This window comes from Pongo pygmaeus, chromosome 3 (genome assembly GCF_028885625.2).
Source record: "Pongo pygmaeus isolate AG05252 chromosome 3, NHGRI_mPonPyg2-v2.0_pri, whole genome shotgun sequence".
NCBI lineage: Eukaryota > Metazoa > Chordata > Mammalia > Primates > Hominidae > Pongo > Pongo pygmaeus.
In genome coordinates this window covers 120,550,023-120,570,213 of record NC_072376.2, presented here as the reverse complement: position 1 = coordinate 120,570,213, position 20,191 = coordinate 120,550,023, and the positions used below count along the sequence as shown (strand labels likewise).

The 20,191-nt window shown below is 41.4% G+C and overlaps 1 protein-coding gene across 4 annotated transcripts in view; it reads right to left on the bottom strand.

The window, feature by feature from the left end:
- The window catches only part of SGMS2 (sphingomyelin synthase 2), a 97,020-nt gene extending 84,554 nt beyond the window's left edge, over nt 1–12,466 (bottom strand). For 2 of the 4 annotated variants that reach the window (XM_063663964.1, XM_054486665.2), the window contains exon 1: nt 10,952–12,466. The gene's annotated coding sequence lies outside the window, so the exon portion shown is untranslated. Of the gene's footprint in view, nt 1–10,471; nt 10,848–10,951 lie in introns of those variants that run through there. The other 2 variants (XM_054486667.2, XM_063663963.1) reach the window with 2 other exon arrangements.
- Between the last annotated feature and the right edge of the window lie 7,725 nt (nt 12,467–20,191).

The window sequence follows — 20,191 nt, the reverse complement described above, 5'->3', positions numbered from 1 at the left end:
GCTGGGAGATGGAACAGATACCCTTCTGGTACTAGTGAAGGTTTCTTACTTGGCTACTTACATAGCCAAGACATCCCCATTCTGTCATGGAGATACTGGCAGGACAAAGCAAACTATTAACCAAGAATTGCTTGACAAGAATAAAATGTAAGCAAATGAGTCAGAGTCCGATGGGACACTGCACCCATAGAGCCAGGGCTCAAGAAGTTTCTAAATTAGAGAAGCGAGGGCCTAGAAAAATCTCTAAAAGCATTTTAGAATACACACCAAAACTTTCTATCCTCCCACATCAAGTTTTTATTCAAACATGCACATTTATAAGAGGAATTCAATCCAGCTTATATGTATAGTTATTTTCCTCTTAAAGTCGCAAAGTGACTCCAAATCTAAAAAGAATGCATTTAAAAGAATTACAAATATGAAAATTTTCTATCTCTATGGTTTGAGTTTCCAATTTTTTTAATACTTCTACACAAGACAATCTTCCCCCTAGAAACTGCAGCTAATTTTCCACCTGTATTTCATAAAAGTTCCCAAAATTCTACACTATTTCTGATTCCACTTTTTAAGACACAAGAAAATTCCCAAGATTTTATTTCTTACACTAGTGCTATTGCTACATTGTACAAAGAGAAGATCTTTAACTGAATATAGGATTGTTATCACAGGGTTCCTTAAAAAAATAACCCCATCTGTTGCTATAATTCTTATTATTTTATTTTTAGAGATGGGGTCTGTTGCCCAGGCTGGAGTACAGTGGCATGATCATAGCTCACTGCAACCTCTGAATCCTGGGCTCAAGAGATTCACCTGCCTCAGCTTCCTGAGTAGCTGGGACTACAAGTGCGTGCCACTACACCTGGCTAATTTTGCAGGGGATAGGGATGGAGGCCTGGCTATGTTGCCCAGACTGGTCTCAAACTCCTGGCCTTAAGTGATCCTCCCACCTTGGCCTCCCAAAGCACTGGGATTACAGGCATGAGCAACTGGGCCCAGCCTCTTGTTCTTTTAATTTCAGAAGTTGACACTGTGATTCTGAGATACTGTCTACTCTAAGAGTCTATACCGCTTTACATACTTACAATAGATGACCCAATGAATGATGCCACCTTTTGTTTACAGCTGTTGTTCTCTGGAATTTCATAATAACATTGCTAGGCAAATGAGAAAATACCAGATCTTTAAAAATTAAAAGGAACCTGGAGTAAAAATTAAGTGATAATCTCCACCATCCCAGTATCACCATGCTGGGACTATCATTTCACCCTAAACAAATGCAAAGGTATGACACAACTACATAGGATGCAGAGCCACATTCCTGTTAGGCAACTCTGACAAAAAAGACTCAAGTGGCTCTACCTGCTCCAGAATCACTAAGACACTTTTTTCCTGGAAACCTTGGTACTGTCATTTTAAATAATTGCTACGTATAGAAATACACAGAATTATCAAAAGTTAACTCTCCCTCCCACAAAGTGGTTAATTTTACATATAAAATAAAACAGCCGTCAAAATGTAAACCTTGCTATACTTAATGCGTCTGTAATAAATCATGAGATCAGGCAGCCCTCTGCTAGGACTGGCATAAGGAACAAATCAAAACACAGATTGCTCTGTATTTGTTTCTAGTGCTGCTCTACCACAAAGTTAGAGGCTTAAAAGAACACAGATTCTTTTCTCCTACAGTTCTCCAGGTCAGAAGTCCAAAATGGATCCCTCTCAGCTAAACATCACAGTGTCAGGAGGACTGTGCTCCTTTCTGGAGGCTCCATGGGAGAGCTCATTCCCTTGCCTCCTCCAGCTTCTGGAGACCGTGTGCATTCCTAGGCTTGTGGCCTCCTTCCATTTTCAAAGCCAGCAATGGATGTTTGAGTTTTCCCAATAATGTCAACTCTCCTGCTGTGACTCTTCTGCTTCCCTTTTCCACTCAGAAGGTCCTTGTGATTACACTGGGCTCACCCAGATGACCCAGGATAATCTTAATATCAACATTAGCTGGTCAGCACCCTTAACTCCATCTGCAACCTGAATTCCCCCTTCCGTGCAGGATGAGTGAGAATCCCTTATCTGAAATGCTTGGGACCAGAAGTCTTTTGGATTTTTTTTTGAATTTTGGAATATTTTCATTACTTTTCATATACATCTTATATGCAGATTGAAGGTAATTTTGTATGTTTTAAATAATTTTGTGCATGAAACAAAGTTTTGACTGTTTTAACTACGACCCATCATGTGACATTAGGTGTGGAATTTTTCATTTATAGTGTCACACTGGCACTCAAAAAGTTTCAGATTTTGGACCATTTTGGATTTTCAGACTAGGAATGTTCAAGCTGTATTTAACATAACAGATTCATAGGTTCTGGGAATTAGAATGTGAACATCTTTGGGGAGCCATTATTCTGCTTACTACCATCTCCAACAGTAATTAGAAAACAAAGAAACCTCAAGTGTACAAGCTACTCTCCTCCAATAAAGATTTTTAACTATTTTAATTTGCAACAAATGAAAACCCTAAAGCTAAAAAAATAAAAAGAATGCTGTTAGGACAGGAGGCCTGAGATTGCTGCTAGTCTTGCTCAGCTGAGTGTGCTGAGTGGGGAATGGGAGAATGCATGCTTCCTTCCCGGATCATCACCAGGGTCGACCATGCACTCAGAAGCTTTTACAGGGAAATGCTTGATAACACCATAGTGAAAATTAGTATCAACATCTTTTTTCTTTTTTGAGAAAGGATCTCACTCTGTCGCCCAGGCTGGAGTGCAGTGGTACAATGTTGGCTCACTGCAGCCTCAGCCTCCCAGGAAAAAGAAAACCTCCCACCTCTGCCTCCCAAATAGCTGGGACTTCAGGTGTGCACCATTACACCTGGCTAATTTTTGTGTTTTTTTTGTAGAGGAGGGGTTGCATCATGTTACCTGGGCTGGTCTCAAACTCCTGGACTCAAGCCATCCACACACCTTGGCCTCCCAAAGTGCTGGGACTACAGGCATGAGTCACAGTACCCAGTCTATCAATGTCTTTCAATAGCAATATTGAAATATATAATCTAGTTGTAATCCTCCACATGGTAAATCAAGGAGTTGATCATATGTTTGAACAGGTGCAATTTTTTTCTTTGGCAAAATTGCATACACAAGGACACAAATAGGGCCCAAACTGTGAGAAACATGCTAGATTCCACAAGCAACAGTGCAGTGATTAGACTCTGCAGTCAAGCTGCCTGCTTTCAAAATCTAATTCAACTATTTACCACCTGTGTGGCCTTAAGTAAGTGACTTAACCCCTCTGTGTTTCAAGTAAGGATCCTTAAAGTGAATTTTAGGAGTAAATGAGTACAGTTTTAAGTACTTAGAACAAACCCTGACACATAGTGAATATAAGTATTTGTTAAATAAACTTTTAAATGCTCCTGCTTGCTGCTTATAACTTGCCAATGAAACTATATTTCAAGGGAGCAAACTTCTCAGCCCTAGCTAATTTACCATATGGCATATATTTTATATATATGTAGATATATTCAACGACATTCATGCAGAAGAACTGGTATATTACACTAACCAAAACAATACCCTTTGCTGCTATTAAAGTTTGGTAGCAACTACTGGGGTAGTAATAACTGGGTGGTTCAACAACTCACTGAACAAATGCAAATATCAGAAGACAGTAGCAGCTGTGTTAAATAAACTGTCTCAAGGCCTCCTAAAGAAAGACGCACAGCATTGGCGAGGACAGTAGGGTTTGTGATTCTTAGTGGCCCAGGCACTTTCTGGGACAGTGGTGTTCATGGTACAATACTCCCCAGAAGCCTAAGCTCTGTGAGGGACAGTACCAGTTGTGCTAGACTACCGCTACCAGCATCTGCTAAGAGGGCAGGCATATTGTGCCTGTGGCTTGAAAAGCTTTTCAGCATTCACAGCTGATGTTATACACTTCTTAGGAAAGTTCTTGAATTCAATGGCAGTGTACAACCAACTTCAATCATTTTATTTTAACCCCAAAGGAAACGGGGAGGGAAAAATACGGGACAGGCTCCAGCTCCTATTAGCACAGCCAAGATGTAACACATGAATGTGGATATATCATTCCAAAAGAAACATGCCACCTTAACGAGAAAGAATGGTTCCATTTGACACAACAGGACTGAACTCTTTGTTTTAAAAGTTAGAAGTGCAGCTTATATGCAGAAAATAATGATTGCTGAGCCCTTGAATATTTACCATGAAGCAAGCATTACTCTCAATGTTTTATACACGGGGGGCCATGGAATTCATATGGTCACCTTATGGGGTAAATATTATTTTATTCCCATTATGCAGCCAGGAAATAGAGGTTCACCTGTGGAAGCTGCTCCAGGGCATCTAGTGATGAGCAGCAGTGCTGTGACTCAGGTCCAAGCCGGCCTAAGCCTGTCAGGGTTCACCTCTGGCATAATTTCATGATCTTAAGGCAGCACAGACCAGAGAAATGTTCCAGGAGAGCATACACATACAGTCCTATATCAAACTATGTCTCTCAAAACCCAACATATCGCTGAAGCTAGTGGACACAAAACAGAAAGCCATGCAGAGTACTGGGAAGTGCATGGCATTAGAATCAGCTGGGCCTGGCCTCAAATCCCTGCTCTACTTCCCACCAGCTCTCTACCCTTGGCTACTTTAAGGGTACTTTTGCCTTGTTTCACCTTTAAACACTTTCCAAATTGTTTCCACACCTCCAGAGTGGTATAATTTCCATTTTGCAGAGCTGTCTGAAGATGAAGATAGCAGTTCATTTAATCTTCACTAGTACTTATAGTATCATTATTTAACCACCACTATTTATCAACACTAACTCCATCTTCTGTGTTTGGGGAAGCTTGGAGAACCCACACAACTGACCTCTCTGTTTCAAAGACTGAACTTCACATTCAACTAATGCTGCAAGTCTTCCTGAATGGTCTCCACTTCTCTTTGGAAACAGGACGCTATCTAAGGTCTAATATCTAGAATCTATGAGGAACTTAAACATTTACAAGCAAAAAAAACAAACAACCCCATTAAAAAATGGGCAAAGCCACAAACTGACTTCTCAAAAGACAACATACACACAGCCAACAAGCATATGAAAAAATGCTCAACATCATTAATTACTAGAGAAATGCAAATCAAAACCACAATAGATACCATCTCACACTAGTCAGAATGGCTATTATTAAAAAGTCAAAAAACATGCTGGCAAGATTGCAGAGAAAAGGGAACACTTATATACTGCTGGTGGGAATGTAAATTGGCTCAGCTAATTACTGTGGAAAGCAGTTTAGAGATTTCTCAAAGAACTTAGAACAGAACTACCATTTGACCCAGCAATCCCATTACTAGATATAGACCCAAAAGAATAAAAATCATTCTGTCATAAAGATATATGCACATGTATGTTCATTGCAGCACTATTCACAATAGCAAACACATGGAATCAACCTAGATGCCCATCAACAGTGGACTGGATAAAGAAAATGTGGTACATATATACCATGGAAGACTATGCAGTCATAAAAATGAATGAAATCATGTCCTTTGCAGCAACATGGATGTAGCTGGAGGTCATTATCCTAAGTGAATTAACACAGGAACAGAAAACCAAATACTGCATGTTCTCACTTACAAGTGGGAGCTAAACACTGAGTACACAGGGACCCTAAGAAGGGAACAACAGACACGGGGGCCTACTTGAGGGTAGAGGGTGGGAGGAGGGTGAAGACTGAAAAACTACCTATCAGGTACTATGCTATCTGAGTGACAAAATAATATGTATATCAAACCCCTGTGACACATAATTTACCCATGTAACAAACCTGCACACCCAAAATAAAAGCTGGAAGGAAAAATAAAGGAATTGCACGGCTGAGCAGGGTGGTTCATGCCTGTTATTCAAGCACTTTGGAAGGCTGAGGTGGGAGGATTGCTTGAGTCCAGGCGTTCAAGACCAGCCTGGGCAACATAGCAAGACTCTGTCTCAATTTAAAAAAATAAAAGAATAATATAAATAGTAAATGGGGTATAGTGAAAGAAAAGACTGTACATATAAAAGAAATAATTCAGTTAAAGTTTCTTCTTTAAAAATATGTGCACAAGTTTAGTTTAAGCTTTAAGCGAGATATCAATTTAAATAAACATAAACACAAAATTATAAGGCTGAATTTCAAATTGTATAGGGATTTGTCAATAGAGGGAAAACCAATTATAAAATAACTCATTATCTGTTTCTTTAATTCCATTAGCTGTTTCTTTAAACTTTGCTTTGAATTACAAGTCATTGTTAGAAATTAATAAAGTGAACTGATCTGGGTATCTGTATGAAGTGGCTGAAATGAACACTACTCATATTCTAACATCCTTTATCAAAACCTTAAAGATACATTAACACTGGAAATCAAAATAGAAAAGTGAATGAAAAACTAAAATTTTGACTCAGAGTAGCAAAGTTGTGATATTATTGTAAAACTTGAGAATGTTTCAAGAAATGCTTTATATTTACAATAAAAATAAAGTAATGGAAATTTCTTGCACTTTCATTAAATCAGCCCCAAAATGTCAAATAACAAATGTGTAACATTTTAAAAAACAGGTGACCTATTTAAAATTGATGGAACTTATTCTAAAGCTAGTGATAAGTCTGCTAAATGCAACACCTGAAAGTATTTAATTCATCTGTCTCACTAGGTTCTAATGCTTCATCAAACCGTAGAATAGAATGTCCTTCAGAGAGCTCCTCGGCAAAATTAGCACCTCTCCATTCTGCTATACTTCCCCACAAAAGACATTTAGCTTCATGGCTAATAAAAATAACAAACACAAACAATACTTTAAGAAAGTTTGTACGTTCCCTTTTCAACAGATAAATTCCTTGCATAATGAGCTACTGTGTGGCTCCACAGAGAAGGTTGATCCTATTGCAGAAATCTTATGAGATATGCTAAAGGAACTCAGAAATTAAGACTCTGAAATTTTAAATTAAAGAGACAGGGAAAAGTTCTCTAATTCTGAATACAGTTTAGAAAAAAGGGCAGCTAAATTAAACATTATGTTTCACATTTTAAAATGCAGAATAACTGAAATAATCAAGAATGTGTACACAGATATAGCTAGAAAGATTTAATGAAGAGCTGCTTAAAATAGTGAACACTGGAAACAAACTAAGTGTTCAGCAATAGGGGACTGGTTGAGACACAGCCACAAAACAGAAAACTAAAAATGATGCTGTGTAAGAGTATGTTAGTGACATACAGTTGTCCATGTTTGGATGAGGAGAGAAAACGTAAGTTGGAACATAGAGAATGAACCCATTTTTGTAGAGATAAATTTTAGCTGTGCAACTTCCGGAAAGTTACTTAATTTCCCTAAAACAGTTGTATCCTCAGTAAAAGAAGGTAATAAGAGTACCTACCTCACCGGGTTGGAGTGGGGATTACAAGAGATTTGATGTATAAAGCAACTGTCATGTTGCCTGGCCCATAGTAAGATCAATACTTGTTAGCTGTTTGTGTTATCTGTGCATAGAGGCAAAATATAAAGACGGGGTGGATATAAATGTTAAATGATTTTCTGGGTGGTGAGATTATGGCTGATTTGTTTTGCCCATACTTATAAATTTCCATAAGTAACACATTACTTATAATATGGGGAAAACTAATAAATTGGAATACTCATACAAGGATAATCCTCTTAAAAATCTACCATAGTGTTTTGTTCACAGCAAATAAATTTGTTTTGTTTTGTTTTGAGACAGAGTCTAGCTCTGTCACCCAGGCTGGAGTGCAGTGACGCAATCTCAGCTCACTGCAACCTCCACCTCCCAGGTTCAAGCGATTCTCTTGCGTCAGCCTCCCAAGTATCTGGGACTACAGGCAAGCACCAACACGCCCGGCTAATTTTTGTATTTTTAGTAGAGACGGAGTTTTACCATATTGGCCAGGCTGCTCTTGAACTTCTGACGTCAAGTGATCTGCCTGCCTCGGCCTCCCAAAGTGCTGGAATTACAGGTGTGAGCCACTGCACCCAGCCACACAGCAAATATATCTTAGTTGAGCTGAGCTGACCCTTCAGATTTCATTTAAACAAGCTTGCTTTGAATATTTAAAATTATTTAAACTGAAGAGCTATCACTTGTCCATAATATTTTACTGGGTAAAGCACGGCATACTTTTATAATTCGGCCTCATAAAGAGTTTATGAGCCCCTATTCAAGACCATTCAGAATGCCACCAGATCTCTTATTATCAGTGGGAGGCAGCCTATGACAGCCTAATCACTTCTTGTCTCTTCCCAAGTCCCCAGCACTCTCCTTTTTGGACTCCTTTTTTCCCCTCTTGACAATCACAGCCTGAGGTCTCTACTGGACTATTAGCCTTGGGGTAGCAACTATCTCCCTCGTTTGCATTGCTAGCCCCTAGCACAGTGGCTGTTATGTAGTTGTTGCATACTAAAGGCTCAGCAAATAAATATCTGGTACTAGTAGTTCAAGACAAAGCCTTCAATTTCTCCATTGAGACAATGCGCTAAAGGTGGGTAAGTCATTGTTTAGTCTAAAACTGTCCAAAACTCTCAGTAATTATTCCTTTAAAAAAGAAACATCTCACCTCAAAATATCACTTTTAAAAAAAGTTCTCACTGGTATTCCATTGTCTATTTTAATAGTTCGAAGATTATTTCTACTTTTCCCCCATATTTTGTTTAAAGTCCCACAAAAATCCCAAAGAGTTTAAGTAAACTTGCTCAAAGGAACACAGCTCAGAGAGCCTCAGGTCTCCTGGATTCCCATGTCCATGATCTCACTACACGGTACTGTCGTAGGACAGCTCCCAGATCTTTCACCCTATAAGTTGTTATAGTTACGGTAAGAGCAAATGTCTTCAATAACGTGCACAAGTGCTAAAGTTTCTTCCAAACATTTCCTAGGGCTTTTATGAGATTCTGGGAGGGGAGAAACTCAGAACAGGGTGCAGCCACCTCAAGGTGTCCAAGTGTTTCCCTCTAGGTTCACAAGTCAACTAGCTTTACTTAAAAATGAAACCAAAGGAACCAAATTAAACATTAACTTGTTTAAAAAAAAAAAAAAAAACCACTTCAACCAGACTATTGTGAAGTAAGAACATTAGAAGACCAAGGAAAGGGCCATAAAGAGGAAATTTTGCACTGCTTGCACTGCTTCTTTAGAAAAAAAAAAAAAAAAAGAAAAGGTAAAGTTAGCTTCCTCACATCCTTTCTTCCTGTAAATTCCAGGTTGTCACTTTCAGCCATTGCTCTGACATTGTTTAAACAGTAAATGGCAGTTCCCATGACACAGGATGGAAACCATAACCTTCTCAGGTATCCGTACTAAAATGTTTAACTTGCTGAAAACATCACTTCCCAATCTAAGGAACTTGCCAAAGGATTTCACACGCTAACCCTCGGCCCACCAGGCTTATAAGGAGGACATTCTGTGGAAATTAATTGGTTATTATCTAAGCCAGCTGGAACATACTATTATTTATATATAAACAGCTACAATTTGTTGGGGTCTGCTTTGTACCAGACATTATGAGAGGTCTTTTGCGCTTTAATCCTCATTATTAATCCTTATTTAATCCACCTTATTATCTGAAGTAGCTATAATCCCATTTTACTGGTTCAGAATGTTTAATGTGCCTGAGCACCCACCGTTAATAGAGGAGACTGGAAATGAAACCAAGGATTTGAAAAGTTAAGGTACAGATTCAAAATCCACGCCGAATCCAGTGACACTAAACAGTTGAATCTCTTCAAAACATAACACACATGTCAAAATGATTTTAAGGTCATTTCAGAGCAGGCAAGACTTGAAATAGAGGACTGGCAATATTAATAAATAAAAAAGACTACAGGACATAACATTTTGAGTTGGTTTCAAGCCGTGGATAATTTATGATTATCCATACCGCTGGATGGATGTTGACAGGGGTTCCCTGCCCCTTATTTTCGCTGAGAAACCAAGTCTTCCCTTCCGTAAAGGGAGCAGCTCTGGAATGCCACACGTTGAAGGGTTTCGGTATGGGCTGCCCAGAGCTGGGCTGTTACTGTTCACACATCATCAGTGAGTGCCTCTCAAAAAAAAAAAAAAAAAAAAAGAAAAGAAAAACAAACCACACACACACACACACAGTCCCTCCTCCACCAACTGAACTTCAGCCCTGACCTCCGGAGTGGTTCTGGACAATCTGGGGTTTAACCTGTGCCCTTTCAACGCCAGGACCCAGGTACCCAAAATGGGTTGCAAATGAATGAGCTGACTGCTCAGAGAAAGGAGACTAAGGCACACATCTCTTCTCCAGACCACAAAATCGAGGAAGGATGCCCTGGGCGGGGAGGGTGGGGGCCGGATTAGAGCCACGTCCCCGCTTCGCAATCCACCTTTCCCCTCCCGCGCTTCGGAGGACTCGCCGCTCCTCCTGGCCCCTCCGCGCGCTCCTTACCCGCTGGTGGCCAGGGCTCCAGACACTCCCAGCTGAAGGCACTTGCTCCCGGGAACGGGATTTGCCAGGGGATGGAGCCCGCTGCCGCAGCCGCCGCGACCAGCTCCGGGCGTCACCACCCTCGGGCCGAAGCCGCTAGAAAGTTTGCTCGGGGTCTCGCCCTCTCACGCCGCGGCCTGACTAGGGGAAGCAGCTCTTCGGGTCCCTCCCGCGGCCGCCGCCCCCGAGGCCGCACTCGGCGGCGCTGCAGTACCGGCCAGGCTCCGAGCGGCCGAGGGCGGCTCCGTGCGTGCCGAGGGCTGGATCTCCCCGCCCCACTCGGCCCACGGCGCGGCGCTCAGTGTTGACCGCGGCCCCGCGCCCGCTCTCCCCGCCCGCCGCGCGCGGCCCGCTCCCTGAGCCCTGCGCCCAGCGCGCTCCTGACATCATTCATTCTCTCACACCCTCGCCCGCCCACTCCATTTCCAAACAGTGACTCACCCGTCGGCCCGGTGGCAGCAGTGCCCGTTCCTGCTGCCGTGGCTCTCCTGGTGCAGAGTGGAGCTCGAAAAACCTGCGCGACTTCTTAAGAAGAAAATCCCAGCCGACTCTCCCCTCGCGGCTGTTTAAGGTGCAGAGAAGGAGGGGCTTGGCAGGCAGGGCAGTTTAGCTCCCGGCCGAAAGGCTGAGGGCCTGGAGCTGACCTCCCTGAGCGGCAACAGAGATCTATCTGGGAAAGTTCTTTGGGTGCCACTCCCAGCAACTTTCAGGGGTGGGGCTGGAACGGGATCCCCCACCCCCGCACCCGGCCTGTTTCGGAAACTGCTTCCTGACGGCGTGTGAGTGGGCTTGGGAGCGCCAGCGTTGATTCAGAGGGTTGATCGATGTTGACCGGGCCTAGGTCAAAGAGGTGGGTTTCCAAACCTCAGAGCGTTGCCTGGCAAGGTTAGTCATCAGTCCGCATGGTATGAGCTGGAAGGTTGCTCCAAGCTAATGAGGCTGGCAGCACTGTCCCTTTAGTGCCTAACCATCGTGTCATTTGTCCTGTTAATTGATTTACTTCTCACTTAAGGAATCGTAACCAAAATAAACAGTGTTAAGTAGTTATTTGCTTAACTGAATACTGCGCTTTTCCGCAGCTTTTGGGGCCCAAGGCAGCCGTGTGTTTTCTTCGAAGGCCTCGGTAGTTTTTTTAAAGGGGGATTGCTGTCTTTAAAATGGTAACGGTTCTACATTGTCCTGGAGTTGCTATTCATACACCTGCTGGGCAGTTTTCAAAGTAAACGATGGCAGCCTCAAGGACTCTAACTAGGAATGACCAATCCGAGAGAATGTGGCTAAATCTTTATTGACATAAATGTTTTACATTAATGTCTCCTTCTGGACAAGGTAATTATGTTTAGGATTTGCGCTGGTTTATGGGTGCTTCCATATAATCAACAAAAATAATGACGGGAATATTGGGGTTTCTAGTGCAGATACCATGTGGGTCAACAATCATTTGTGGCTATTAAAGATGATGGTAACAGAAAAGAATATACAAGGCAGGCAATCCCCAAACTCACAACTTTAAGATGTCGTCACAGTACAGGCAACCAAAGAAAAGAATGGACAAATGGGATCATATTAAGCTAAAAAGCTTCTGCACAGCAAAGGAAACAAAGTGAAGAGACAACCCACAGAATGGGAACTATCCATCTGACAAGGGATTAATAACCAGAATATATGAGGAGCTCCAACAACTCTATAGGAAAAAAAAAATCTAATAGTCCGAGTAATAAATGGGCAAAAGATTTGAATAGACATTTCTCAAAAGAAGACATGCAAATAGCAAACAGGTATATGAAAAGGTGCTCAGGCAATAACAAATGCTAGCAAGGTTGTGGAAAAAAAAGGAACCCTCGTGTTTGTGGGAATGTAAATTAGTATAACCACTATGGAGAACAGTATGGAAGTTCCTCATAAAACTAAAAATAGAGATACCATATGACCCAGAAATCTCACTGCTAGGTATATACACCCAAAAAAGGAAATCAGTATATCAAAGAGATACCTGCACTCCTCTGTTTATTGCAGCACTATTCACAATAGCCAAGGTTTGGAAGCAACCTAAGTATCCATCAACAGATGAATGGATAAAGAAACTGTTACATATACCTATGGAGTACTATTCAGCCATAACAAAGAATGAGATCCTGGCATTTGCAACAACATAGATGGAACTAGAGGTCATTATGTTAAGTGAAATAAGCCAGGCACAGAAAGACAAATTTTACATGTTCTCACTTATTCATGGGAGCTAACATTTAAAACAATTGAACTCATGGAGACAGTAGAATGATGGTTACCAGAAGCTGGGAAGGGTAGGGGGGATGGGTAATGGGTAAAAAATATATATATAGTTAGATAGAATGAATAAGATCTAGTATTTGATAGCAAAACAGGGCAACTACAGGCAACAGTAATTGTGCATTTTAAAATAACTAAGAATATAATTGGTTTGTAACATAAAGAAAGGATAAATGTTTGAGATGGTAGATACCCCATTTACTCTGATGTGATTATTGTGCATTATGTGCCTATATCAAAATAATGTGTACCCCATAAATATACCTGCTATGTACCTACAAAAATTAAATTAAAAAAAATTTTTTGAGATGGAGTCTCGCTCTGTCGCCTAGGCTGGAGTGCAGTGGCTTGATCTCAGCTCACTGCAACTTCCACCTCCTGGGTTCAAGCAGTTCTCCTGCCTCAGCCTCCCGAGTAGCTGGGATTACAGGTGTGCACCACCAAGCCTGGCTAATTTTTGTATTTTTAGCAGAGACAGGGTCTCACCATGTTAGTCAGGCTGTTCTCGAACTCTTGACCTCGCGATCCACCTTTCTCGGCCTCACAAAGTGCTGGGATTTACAGACGTGAGCCACTGCGACCAGTCCCTCAAAATTTTTAAATAAAAAATAAAACCAAAAAAAGATGTTGTCACAATACAGAAGTTTCCCCCAAATGAAAATGCTCCTAAAATTAACCAAGGGCTCAACATCATTGTTGTGGAAAATGGACTCTTTTAAAGCTACTTTTAAAGGTTAGAACCCAGAGGAGACCACCAATCGAAAGTTATTGTCCTGGGGTTTATTTTCCCCCTTCAATAAGGAGCTCATTTTCAAATTTACAAAGCCCAGGCATTTTGCCCAGAAGGCAATAGCAAATGGATTGGTTTGCTAGGATGCAGTCAAAATTCAAATCAGCAGTTTTTATAGACAATCACAGAGCTAATTCAGAAGCATGGGTGTCCTATCCATTGGTAACACTGAATGACTAGATTCAAATGTATAGCCATCTATAAGTGTTTGGGTGAATATCCCACCTACTCCCTACTTCATGATCCAAATATTTGGACGTTATGGGATATGTCTAAATACAATTTTCTACAGATCTCAAATGATATTGTGGGCTTTTTGGCCTATGTACATGGATAAAGTCAAAAAGCTCCAAACAAAGCTTGTAGTTCTGCCTGCACTGTTGCCTGATATAAACCCTGTAGTTCCCTCATAAGCCTCTGTATGGAAGGCTGTTGAATGGGTAGTTTTGAATTAGTGGTTACTATTGTGCCTCAGTTTAAATATCATGAAATAAATAATTAGGTCATTTTATTATACCACTTAAATATCCCCAAGTACATATATTAAATAATATAATTGAAAATGGATGATATGAAGTTTTTTCAATCTATTCATTATCAACATATGAGAAAGCAAATTACTCATCTTAATTTCTATGTTTTAAAAAACAGTAACATCCTTTTCACAGGAAGATGATTTTTTTTTGTTTTTTAACTGCACCTTTTGTTCTTACCATGTATGAAAAGTGACAAAATTTGCAATTCATCACCTTTCAAAAATAATGGCACTGAGTGTTTCAAGGGAGAGAAATGGATGATAGATAAGTGTGTTCTTGTCCATTGTTTTCTCCAAGGCAGTGTAAATCAAGTTTTAGAGGTATTTCTTTGATTTGATAAAACATACTTATTTAGGAAAACATGTATATCTATGGTACTTATCTCCTCTTACAATAACTCGAATCTGAACATATCTAAAGTCATTTGCTGAACCCAAAAATTTGTATTGAATTCCCACTTTGTGCCCATGACTGTTTATCTAAGAATCTCCATGGTCCGGGCACAGTGGCTCATGGCTGTAATCCCAGCACTTTGGGAGGCCGAGGCAGGCAGATCACGTCAGGCCAGGAGTTCAAGACCAACCTGGCCAACATAATGAAACCCTGTCTATACTAAAAATACAAAAAATTAGCCAGGCATGGTAGCACATGCCTGTAATCCCAGCTACTCAGGAGGCTGAGGCATGAAAATCACTGGAACCTGGGAGGGGGAGTTTGCAATGAGCTAAGATCCTTTCACTGCACTCCAGCCTAGGCAACAAAGCGAGACTCTGTCTCAAAAGAAAATAAAAAAGAAAAAGAAAAAGAAAAAGAATCACCATGTTACCTTCTAAACAAACATATGTCTCAGGAATTGAAAGGTTTTTCTTTTTTTAATTTTGCATGACAATGTTTATTGCAGGATTTGCAGATCAGTTGGGATATGAGGATGAAGCCAAAGATGACTTCTGTATTTTTTTTGTTTGAGCTCTTTGGTGGATGGTGGTGCCCTTTACCAAGACAGAGAGTGCTGAGACAGCAGCAGCTTTTGGGGAGCAAATTATGAGTTTCAAACTTGATGAGTTTGAGGTGTGAGATGTATAAATGAAAAGTGAGCAGCTGATGATACTAGTCTGGAACTCAGAGGCATGGACTGGAGATACAAATTTGAGAATAGCCAGAATGTGATAATAAAGGAATCCATGGAAAATCAACCGAGATGGTCTGGAAAGATTAGAGAATGAGAAGAGGTCCAAGGGAAAACCCAACATTATAGTTTAGGTAAAGTAGGAAAACATCACAGATGAGGCTACAAATACAGGTCCAGAGAGAAGAAAACCAGGAGAATGTGGTGACAAGGAAGCCAAGGAAAAGCCTCTTTTTGAGAAAGATAAGATGCCATTTATATCAAATGTTCCTGAGACAGCAAGTGAAATAGAGACTAGAAAATGTCCATGGGGTTTGGTGACATTGAGGTCTTTGTTGACCTTAACCAGAGGCAGTTTGCTTATGCTATGGAAGTGTGGAATCCTGATTGAGTAGGGTGAGGAAGAGCTGGTTCAGCAGAGAACCTGTGAGTTGGCTTCCTGGAGAGCTGGTCAGTAAAGGGTGCACACCTGGCACAGTAGCTCACACCTGTAATCCCAACTCTTTGAGAGGCTGAGGTGGAGAATTGCTTGAGCCTAGCAGTTCGAGAACCCCCCGTCCCATCTCTACAATTAAAAAAAAAAAGTAGCCAGGTATAGTGACACACACCTGTAGTCTTAGCTTCTTAGGAGGCTGAGGTGGGAAGATCGCTTGAGCCCAGGAGATTGAGGCTGCAGTGAGCTGTAATAGTGCCACTGCACTCCAGCCTGGGCAACAGTGGAAGACCCTGCCTCATAAATAAACAAAAGGGATGCTAAAGCATTCCCAGAATAAGTTTTTTAAAATATAATTTGGGTTGGTGGGAAATGAAGAGTGACTACTAATGGGTACAGGGTTTTCTCTAGACTGATGAAAATGTTCTAAAATTGATGGACCACTGATGGGAAGGAATCTGTAAAGGAGATAAGGAAAGAGGTAATGGAGAGGTTAGTGAGGAGTTGAGGTTCATGAGAAGTCAGGAGGAAATAGCATCTGAACACAGATGGAAGTAATAGCCTGAAAGATGAGAGGGAACAACTCCTCCAAAACAACAAGGGGGAGGAAGGGAAAAGAAAAGCATGGGAGTGATGCAGCTGTGTTCATAGGCTGCTTGTACAAAGTTGAAAAGGCTCTTTTCAGGTGGGGGTGTGGTGGCTCACATCTGTAATCCCAGCACTTTGGGAGGTCAAGGTGGGCGGATGCTTGAGGCCAGGAATTCAAGACCAGCCTGGGCAACATGATGAAAGCCCATGTCTATAAAAAACACAAAAATGAGCCAGGCATGGAACGAATGCCTACAGCTACTTGGGAGGCTGAGGTGGGAGGATGGCTGGAGTTGGGGAGATGGAGGTTGCAGTAAGCCAAGATTGTGCCACTATACTCCAGACTGGGTGACAGAACCAAACCCTGTCTCAAAAAAATAAAAGAAAAAGTTCCTTTTGATGCTTCAATTTTTCTGTTAGGAGACATGGGTCAGTTTTTGATTGCTGCTATACCAAATGAATTACAAATTTACCAGCCTAAACCAACACCAATGTATTTTCTCACAGTTCTGCAAGTCAGAAGTTCTATAGACTTCTCTGCTGGTTTCTCTTTTCTGAGTTTCATGAGGCTGACATCAAGGTGTTGGCCAGTTGGGCTCTCAGTAGGAGACTCTGGCAAGCTTCCAAACCCATTCAAGTTGTTAGCAGAATCTAGTTGCTTCCAGGTGCAGGACGAAGGTTTCTAATATCTTGCTGGCTCTCAACTGGGGACCACTCTTAGCTCCTAGAGACATCTGTTCCGGATCAGTGACAGTGTGTGGAATGCTCTCATACATGGAATGTTTCTGCCTTCTCCTTCAGCCACACCTTCCTGCCTGAGCTGGTGAACATTCTCCACTTTTAAGGGCTCATGTGATTAAATTGGGCCCACCTAGATAATCCAGTATAATATCACTGTGTTCAAGCCTACAATCCTAATTACATCTTCAAAGTCACTTTTGCCATGTAATATACCTTCACAGGTTCCACAGATTAGGGTGTGCTCAACTTTGTGGGCCCATTCTGCTGACCACAAGGTGACATCATCAACTGAGAATAAGGAAGTAGAACACATAGAAAGTTTTAAAAACAATGGAAACAGTTTGAAGTAACCATTCTGGAAAGTAAGAACAAGAACTTTGTAAAATTGACAGGTGGCACCAAAGGCGGAATCGAAGTCAGCACTATAGATTACTATACTTTTGTATAATCAGGTATAATCTTGGTATTAACTAAGAGTGGCTTTCTCTAGTAGCACTCAGCCACCTGGGCATAAGCACAGAGAATGGAGCTGGTGGTTGGAATCAATAGACCAAAAAAGAAAAAGTCTAGGATGGCATCAATGAAACAACGGACTAGGAAATAAAAGATGGTCAGGGAGACAAGCAAATAGAGGAGGAGGCTAATGAATAAGGGAAAAGTGAAAGGATCCATGGCCTAGGGTTTCCAAAGACATTGCAGAACATATGGACCAGGGGTAACAGATGGAAGAATTTGGAAACGTAAGAGGTCAGGTGGTGAGATTTCTAATTTTTTAAAAATATTTAATTGACAAGTGAAGATATTCAAAGTATACAATGTGATTTGATATATGTATACATTGTGTAATGATGATCACAACACATTTTACACTACTCATGTTGTACATTAGATACCCAGAACTTGCTCATCTTACAACTAAAAGTATGTACACTTTGATCAACATCTCCCCATTTCTTCCTCCCCCAGGCCCCAGCAACCACCATTCTACTCTGTTTCTATGAGTTTGACTTATTTATTTATTTATTTTACTTTTTTGAGACAGAGTCTCGCCCTGTTGTCCAGGCTGGAGTGCAGTGGCACAATCTCTGCTCACTGCAACCCGTGCCTCCCAGGTTCAAACTATTCTTGTGTTTCAGCCTCCCGAGTAGCTGGGATTACAGGAGCACCACCACGCCCGGCTAACTTTACATGATTAGTAGAGATGGGGTTTCACCATGTTGGCCAGGCTGGTCTCAAACTCCTGACCTCAAGTAATCCACCCGCCCTGGCCTTGCAAAGTGCTGGATTACAGGCATGAGCCACCACACCCAGCCAGTTTGATTTTTTTTTTAGATTCCATAGGGAGAAAAGAACTTTTATCTGAGAATGCAAGTTCTTTTAATTATCAGGTGCAGAAAAACCTTAAAGTGAAACCACAGTGATGTCTCACTCCCCACTTGGAGCTATGTATTCATGTCTTGAAACTTCTTGCTATTGCCACAAGTAGCTATAAATTAGTCTAATAATGCCACAATGGACACTATAACTCACACCCTGTAGCTTAACAATGTTTAGCCAATCACTAATCACTGTTATTTCTGTAACAATAAGCCAATGAGAATTTCTGACAAACAACTGTGTATGAGTCCCCTTTTCTGCCTTTAAAAATCCACTTGTAACTGCTGCTAATTGGAGTGTATATTCAGGGCAACTTGAATCTGTGCTCCTGCATTGCAATCCTCAAGCTTGGCCCAAATAAACTCTCCACTTACATTAATTTTGCCTCAACTTCCTTTTAGGTTGGCACTGCTATGAGGATCCCTGCCTTCCCCTTTTCCTCCCTCAGGACCCAAAGACCACTAACCTGTGCTTAGATATATGTGATAATGAATGACAAATCATGATGAATATTATGGAAATATGTAGGAGAAAAACAGTTAAAAAGTACTGAGCAGCTCTTGGGGAAGAGAGAGAGAGATTCCAGTAGGGGTAGAGCTTGGGCTACTCTGCTGATCAAGAGAGGAAGCTATGGGGTCTGCTGGGATAATATACAGCTGTGGATGGAGTAGGGGTGGTTAGGGAGTAAACTGATAGGGCTAGAGAAAACAGTACAAATATCCATCACTCAGGGGAATCTGGTTGAAACATGATGCTTGAACCAGAAGTAAGGCTGGTCTAACCTGTGGAATTCTATGTGTGTGCTTGACTGGCTAACATTGCTTTGTTTTTACTGTATGACCTTCACTTCCATCATCAAGGGGTAAGTGTTGGGGCCATATAGGACCTGGCAGATATAGGCAGAGAGTCTTCTGGAGAGTACTGGGAACACACGCCTTGGAAAATTCAGCAGCAGCAAAGAAAAGGAGTTCTGTACGTTGACAATGATTTGATTCCCACAGGGACTGGCCTAGCGCAGCATTGCCTGAACTTGCAAGTTTCCTAAGGATCATCACCATGTGGGGTTCACCCATGACTTAATGAACCCTCAGGGGAGGGATTCTAGACACTATTTCAAGTAAGTGCCTGAGATGATTTTTATGTTGAGAAAAATTTGGAAATTTTTAGGCTAAGGTGATAATCCTCAAATTTTTTGCTATGCAGTAGATGCAAATTACATACTATCTAAAGAAATATTAGCTATAATGTTCATCAGGGATGATGCCATCTTTTTGGAAGGGGCTATCAAAATTATAAGACTGTCTAGGGTTGGATAAGAGAGAGAAGGGAAGGGAAGACATAGGTGACTTAAGTAGCTTGAAAAGCTTCTCCAGGGAGACTGAGGCCTCTTCTCAGTGGCCTCAATAGAAAGAAGAGGCCTTAGGCCGGGTGTGGTGGCTCACACCTGTAATCCCAGCACTTTGGGAGGCCAAGGAGGGTGGATCACCTGAGGTCAGGAGTTCAAGACCAGCCTGGACAACATGGTGAAACCTCATCTCTACTAAAAATACAAAAAATTAGCCAGGCATGGTGGCAGGCACCTGTAATCCCAGCTACTGGGGAGGCTGAGGTGGGAGAATCACTTGAACCCAGGAGGCGGAGGTTGCAGTCAGCCGAGATTGCGCCACTGCACTCCAGCCTGGGCAACAGAGCAAGACTCTGTCTCAAAAAAAAAAAAAAAAAAGAAAGAAAGAAAGATGAGGCCTCACTATCCCATCCCATTCCCAATCTCCTTCATTGTTTGTCAGTCACCAGCCTAGAC